This window comes from Sander lucioperca, chromosome 23, assembly GCF_008315115.2.
Source record: "Sander lucioperca isolate FBNREF2018 chromosome 23, SLUC_FBN_1.2, whole genome shotgun sequence".
NCBI classification, from domain to species: domain Eukaryota; kingdom Metazoa; phylum Chordata; class Actinopteri; order Perciformes; family Percidae; genus Sander; species Sander lucioperca.
In genome coordinates this window covers 2,310,639-2,317,010 of record NC_050195.1, presented here as the reverse complement: position 1 = coordinate 2,317,010, position 6,372 = coordinate 2,310,639, and positions in this window count along the sequence as shown.

Below are 6,372 nucleotides of genomic sequence, written 5' to 3'. Positions count from 1 at the left end.
GTGGGCAATGCAAGAGGTAATAAAGTGCAAGAAGAGGAGTGAGTGGTAGGCCTGTTTTTGGAAAAGGGGTGAAGAAGAACACATGGGTAAAAAGAGTGAAATGAGATGAAGATAGATGTTGAGTGGAGGATGGAAATTGGAAAAGCTGGGGATGGGAAGAGAGGGTGGGAACAGACGAAGAGGACAACTTGTTAAGTGTAGTGAGAGGTCCCCTGTCCTCCCATCATTAGAGAGGAGGTGCTGCTTGAGACCTTTATTTTGGTGCAGCTCCAGCGCTGGCGTCGTCTGGCCAATCAGAAAAAGAAAGAAAGAGGAATTTTGCTCCTTGGAAATAATGAGACATCCTTGTGGAAGGCATGAAAAAGAAAAAGAGCATTCCCTGTGAACAGACAAATGCAATTGAGAGAGGCCTGGAGACAACTCTGTTGTTCATCACATCATTTATTTTGAGCACAGCACTGTACACTTCTGTAACTGCTTTGTATAGTCTTGGTTATTATTTTGTTATTTTCAAGTAATCCAATTGAAGTAAGTTTAAAATGTAACTCTCATTTCGTTCTTAGTATTATTATTTGTACTGCAGTAGCAGTGGTAGAATAATGATGGTGTTATTCACACTGCCTTATCCACTTAATCCTAGCTTTGTCAAAAGATCAATACGCCTACTAAAACCTCCAAAGCTCACTATAATTAACATGTTGTATCTTGCTTGTTTTGTTTTTAAAAAAAAAAATGCAGTCCATTTAATCTGTACATAAACTGAAATGTAAAAATAACACTTTGTAGTTTTACTGGGACTTGTTACATTTGGAGAAATCCAGGCCTGCTGTCTTCATGCTAAGCTAAGCTAGCTGCTCCCCGGCTCTAGCTGTGTACTGTTTTTAACCATAGACTGTAAATATTAACAGTCTATGTATTTAACACACATGAGAGTGTATCAATCTTCTCATCTCGCTCTCGGCAAGAGAGCAAATTAGCTTATTTTCCCAAATGTTGGGAAATTTAACACATTTAATTTTGTGTGGCAGATTTTTTTGTCTTTGTTTCTGACTCGAATAATCATATTGTAACACATGAGGGGAACCCCCAGGTTTGAGGCCGCCGATCTAGAGCTTTTCTGTTGTCTGGAGAAAGTAACAAAGGAAGCAAAATAGTGAAAAGAAAATCTACCTTTGCCATCCTATAGCACTTCTAAGGCAGCACATCAACACTATCAGTTTTACAAAGTGGAAGCAAACATAATTTTGATGGCAATTTGTAATTGTCAAGTGTGAATGTTTAAATTTGGAAAACAACTATGAAACCTGTCTAAAGTTGAGATGAGTTTTACCATGCTGAATTCCATATCATGTCTTGACATGGCCCTGACACACCAACCAGATAATCGGCCGCCGGACAGTCTGGCGAAGTCAGTAACTCGAGTCTGTTCGGTGTGTTCTGTGCCGTCGTGCGTCGGAGGAGCTGTCAGCCTTTATTTTGGCCGACCTGACTTGCTGGGTCGGAGGGCAGGCAGTCGGACTCAATGACCAATCTGATTGGTAGAGTTCTAGCCCTTGACTAGCAAATCAGTGCACTTATGTTAGCGTGACGAACGGCTCTCAAAATCTGACAAAAATCTTTTAAACTGACCTTTGTCGATCTGAAATGAAGACAGATTCAGCAACTGCATGGCCTATTTCTCGCTTAAAATGTTTTCAGAAACACGTTTGGGTGAACTATCTGCGTAAAATATGAGATCGTATTCTGAATGAGCCGCCATTATGCTCGGTTGTAAAATCCGGGAGCAGCCAGACCCATGTGACGCGTTCGTCCAATCAGCTGCCGGTTTTCATTTTTTGGGCGACAATACAGATTAGCGCCGCCTGCTGTTATGGAGACGTATTACATCTCGTGCACTTGCAGAACGTACGCTCAAGTCAGCGTCACTTTGGTGTGTTCCGAGGCACGGTTCCAAGCCGACTCTATTTTTTAAGGAGGCTAAGGTCATTTAATATCTGCTATAGAGCTTAGATCGGCCCAAAAAAATCAAGCCCGAACCTACCCGAGCCCGAGCACGTTGCGTCCGAGCCCGGCCCGGCCCGACCCATTAACTGTAATTATGAGCCCAAGCCCGATTTAAACCCGACATTTTTTTAATACGTGGGCCGTTATAACTGACGTTCTCAACTAAAATTCCGAATTGTTTGAACTGCAGAAATCTGTTTAGAATAATGCAACAAGGACGAAGCCTGTAAACTGCGCTGTATGTTTATTCAGAATGGAACGGATCGCAAATGGATCTGAATGAAGAAACGTAAAAGAAAGAAACAATGATGATGAACAACATATTGTTGTCACTGCCCACGACTTGTTTAAACTGCTTCCATACCTCCGACTTTCCTCCACACTTGCTCAAAGGTAATTCTCCTGTTTTTCTTTTTTTCTTTACATCTTCAAGCTCCATGTTGCACTTAAGATACACAATACAGCACACAGCAGGCCCAGTGTGATGCGTGCGAGAGGAGGAGACTCCGCGAATGAAGTGCTGCATTTTGTAACTGCAGCCTAAATTTTGTACACATTTGTTACTTTTATATAGCTTATATATACATATTTATAATATTTCTGATTATGGCATAGCTTTCTCCCCACCCAATTAGGCTAAATAGGTAATGGATAAAAAAAAAAAAAAATGCTTCATCAAGGGTCCGGCCCGGGCCCGGCCCGGGCCCGAGGATGTGGCGGAAATAACGGCCCGAGTCCGACCCGAGGTCGTGTCGGGCTCGGGTCGGACTTGGGCTTGGACCGAGAATCTAAACTCTAATCTGCTAACCTTTGCTCTGCAGTGTCTATCACACAGTGGTGGCCAGTGCTCTGTTTTTTGCTGTGGCCAGTTGGGGAGACGGCGTCCGCACAGCAGACAGAAACAGAGTGGACAAGCTCATCAAGAAGGCCGGCTCGGTGGTCGGGGTTGAACTAGAGACGGTCCAGCAGGTGGCAGGGGCCAGAACATTAAATAAACTAGGATCGATACTGACCAACCCTGCAACAGCAGCACCTTCAGTCAAAGACTGATTGCACCAATGTGCAAGTCGGAGCGGTATAGGAAGTCCTTCATACCAGCTGCTAAACGACGCTATAATGCACAAAAATAACTTTCCCTTATTTATATTTTTGTATTTTAACTTATTGGTATGGATATATTTGAGTAAATGTGTGGTGTTATGTCTGTCTTGAAGCTGCTGTGACACTGTAATTTCCTACAAAGGATTAATAAAAGGATCTATCTATCTAGGAGAATCATTAAAGATCTAAACCACCTGGATAACATCCTTTTCCTTACTGTTAAGGTCGGGAAGTAGGTACCGGATACACCAGGCCCACACTGAGAGGCTTAGGAGGAGCATCTACCCTCAGGCCATTAGGATCCTGAATGAAGACATGGATGGATGGATGGATGGATGGATGCATGGATTGATTGATCATCAACTGGCTGGCAGGGTGGCCTTGTACATAACTGACGGCTATCAATAGTCTTTGGTTGGCCCGAGTCATTTATGGAGAGATGACATAGATGTTGACGGTAGATATAAAATATGTTTGTTTTATTTCCGTGTAGCTGACTGTGTTACTGCACAAGAAGAGTGTTTTACAGGGAAATAAAAAAAGTGTACAACAGTAAAACACACTCAACAATACTAAAAATAGCCAAGATGCTCTAGTGTAATTAGTTGCAGATTTCAAGATCATAATACTTTGTTAATTCACTAATTAGAATTTTTCACTCATGGTTGTTGCCAGTATCTGGACATAAAGTCCTATTTGACCATTATTTACATGACACCATATTTTCAGGACCATTAAAAGCCTTGTATAACTCGATATTTTGGCTGACACATCCTCTTTCAGGCCTTTAGCAACAGTCTGGGGGAGTCATTGCAGGAGCAGGAATGTATATAATCCAACAGGCATAGCTTGAGCATCAGGTAATGACTATCACTTGCATATTGTTCCTGAACAGTAGCCTCTCCAGCCCTCAAAGAAAAGGGCAGCTGCACTTAGGGAATATCCCACTCGCCACTTTGAAGCTTAAATAGTTTGGAAATACAATATGTTTCTGTACAGGTTTTCAACAAGCCACGAAAAGACAAGTCAAAGTCTGTGCTTTTCCAATGTTAACAATGTAGTCTAATTACAAAGCTTGGAGGACTAATCAGTCTGTCTGCAGCCTGCGTGTGAGCTCCGCTGCTGCTCCGTTGCACAGGCTGGGGCTGGGTTCTGCCTCGCGGCAGGAGCCTCTCTGGAGGGCTGCAGAGCGGTCAGAGTGCCAGGCAGCCAGACTTTGGACTGTGAGCATTTCCTCCTTTCAGATGGCTTCAGTTAAAGGGGCGCTTCATTCTCTCAACCTCTGGCTGGCTGTGCACTGTCCCCTGCGGAGTATCACTCATTAGGGCCTATTGTCTGCAGCCAAAACCCCAACTGCTCCCTAGACTGCTGCAGCACCACTCCCCACCATCAACACCTGCTAACACATGACACACAGGCTCCAACTGACTGCTGGGAAGAACTCCCTTCTGCTCTCCCGCCTCTGGATTTTGACTAACTAGGCCCAAAGCATCTCTTTCTTTTTCTGACACCTTGCTTGTCAGATGCCCCTTTCGGCTGCCATTTCTATTTTTGGCCTCATGCTGCGTTTTCTCAATAACGCCTCAGAGTTCCAAAAGTCATCATACTTAAAGTGTAAAACTGACTGTTGTTATTTGGCAAAGGTGATCCATTTTATGGGTTGTTTGTCTTAGGGCCCTGTCACATGGTTTCTTTTATGTGAGTCACAATCACTTTGGCTGTTTAACGTGTTGTGTGAAACAGATCCTCAATCCACCAGGTCTGGCCTAGACGGGGCCTGGTAGTCCCAGTCTCCTGTCTGCTCAACACATAATATATTGGCAAATCCATAGGCCCAGTTCTTCACAGGACCTATGGCTCTATATTGGAAATTACGACACCTCATAAAGGGACATGACCCATTACAAAATCACGCTGCTTATTGTTATTCTTCCTTTGCAAAGAAGAAAGTCTCTTTCCCTACTTTCATTTGGTCCCATTTAATCCTCTCAGCCCTGATTTTGTTTGTTTTTTATCCTTCCCTTGGATCATGTGTTCTCATTATACCTCCCAGGTGGGCAGGCAGGTCATCAAGTCTGGGCAAGTACTTGATTAGAAACAGCACACAGTGAGTGTCTATGCAGCCAGTCTGTGCTCTTCTTCATACCTAGCCATCCAAAAAAAAGGATGACAATGTGTCAAAACATGGTGTGTGGAGTGTGTAGGTTCAGGGACAGGGCCTTAACATTTAGGCTCTAGGAACAAGCTGAGTGCCTGTCCACTGTCAGCCCCGTACAGTGTTGATACAGAGATGCCAAGAGCTCCTAACGTGTCGCCATGTTTCCCAGAACATGGCAATAACAACGTGATGTCTGTTACAAGGTCTTTGTGAGCAGCGTGAACCCACATCAGGGAAAAGATATACGTTCTATCAACCTCTAGGGTTTCATGGAAGCGCTTGTTGCATTCACGAACACGGCTCTGTTTTCTTTAATCCAGAGATTCCTAATGTGATGATATGTAGCCTTGTGGAAATACAGTATGTGAAATCAAACTTATGTCTTCACATTTCTATGGGCAATCCAACATGTTCCTCCTATTAGCCCACATGTCATCAAGACCACACATGTATTTCATGTTATATATATATATATATATATATATATATATATATATATATATATCAGGACTATTGTGCAAAGGCCAAAAAATGCTGCATAGTGCATATCTGCACAAATTACCAGGTACTAGATATAGAATAAATCACAAAAAAATACTATTTTATATCACTCAAGGGCAGCCATTTGCATAGGATAAAGTAGAGGTGATATGATATCATGCAGCTGTTACTTACTGTACAAGAGTAAAAACCTCAATATACCACAAAAAGTTCACCAATTGTTGATAATGGTCTTATTTGTTCAGTGTTTTTAGATATCCGCTGATTGGTGAACTTCCATAGCTGGTGAGCTAACGGCTAACCTGCTAGTCAGCTGGAAACCTGCTAGCATTAGCCAGTCACAAGCATGGTCACAATAGCTCTGAGAGCTAGCAAACACTGTTGTTTGTAACGGTACAGTAAGTTCACACAGCTGTATTTATATTATATATATATATATATATATATATATATATATATATATATATATATATATATATAACACCATGCATCTTTTATGGAGCAGTTTTTACTTTTTCGGTCTCTCTACTGGCACTTTGTTACCTCAAAACTTGCCGCTGTCATGCGAGTTTGCCGTTGACCCACATTGCAAATTTGTTTGTCAAAGT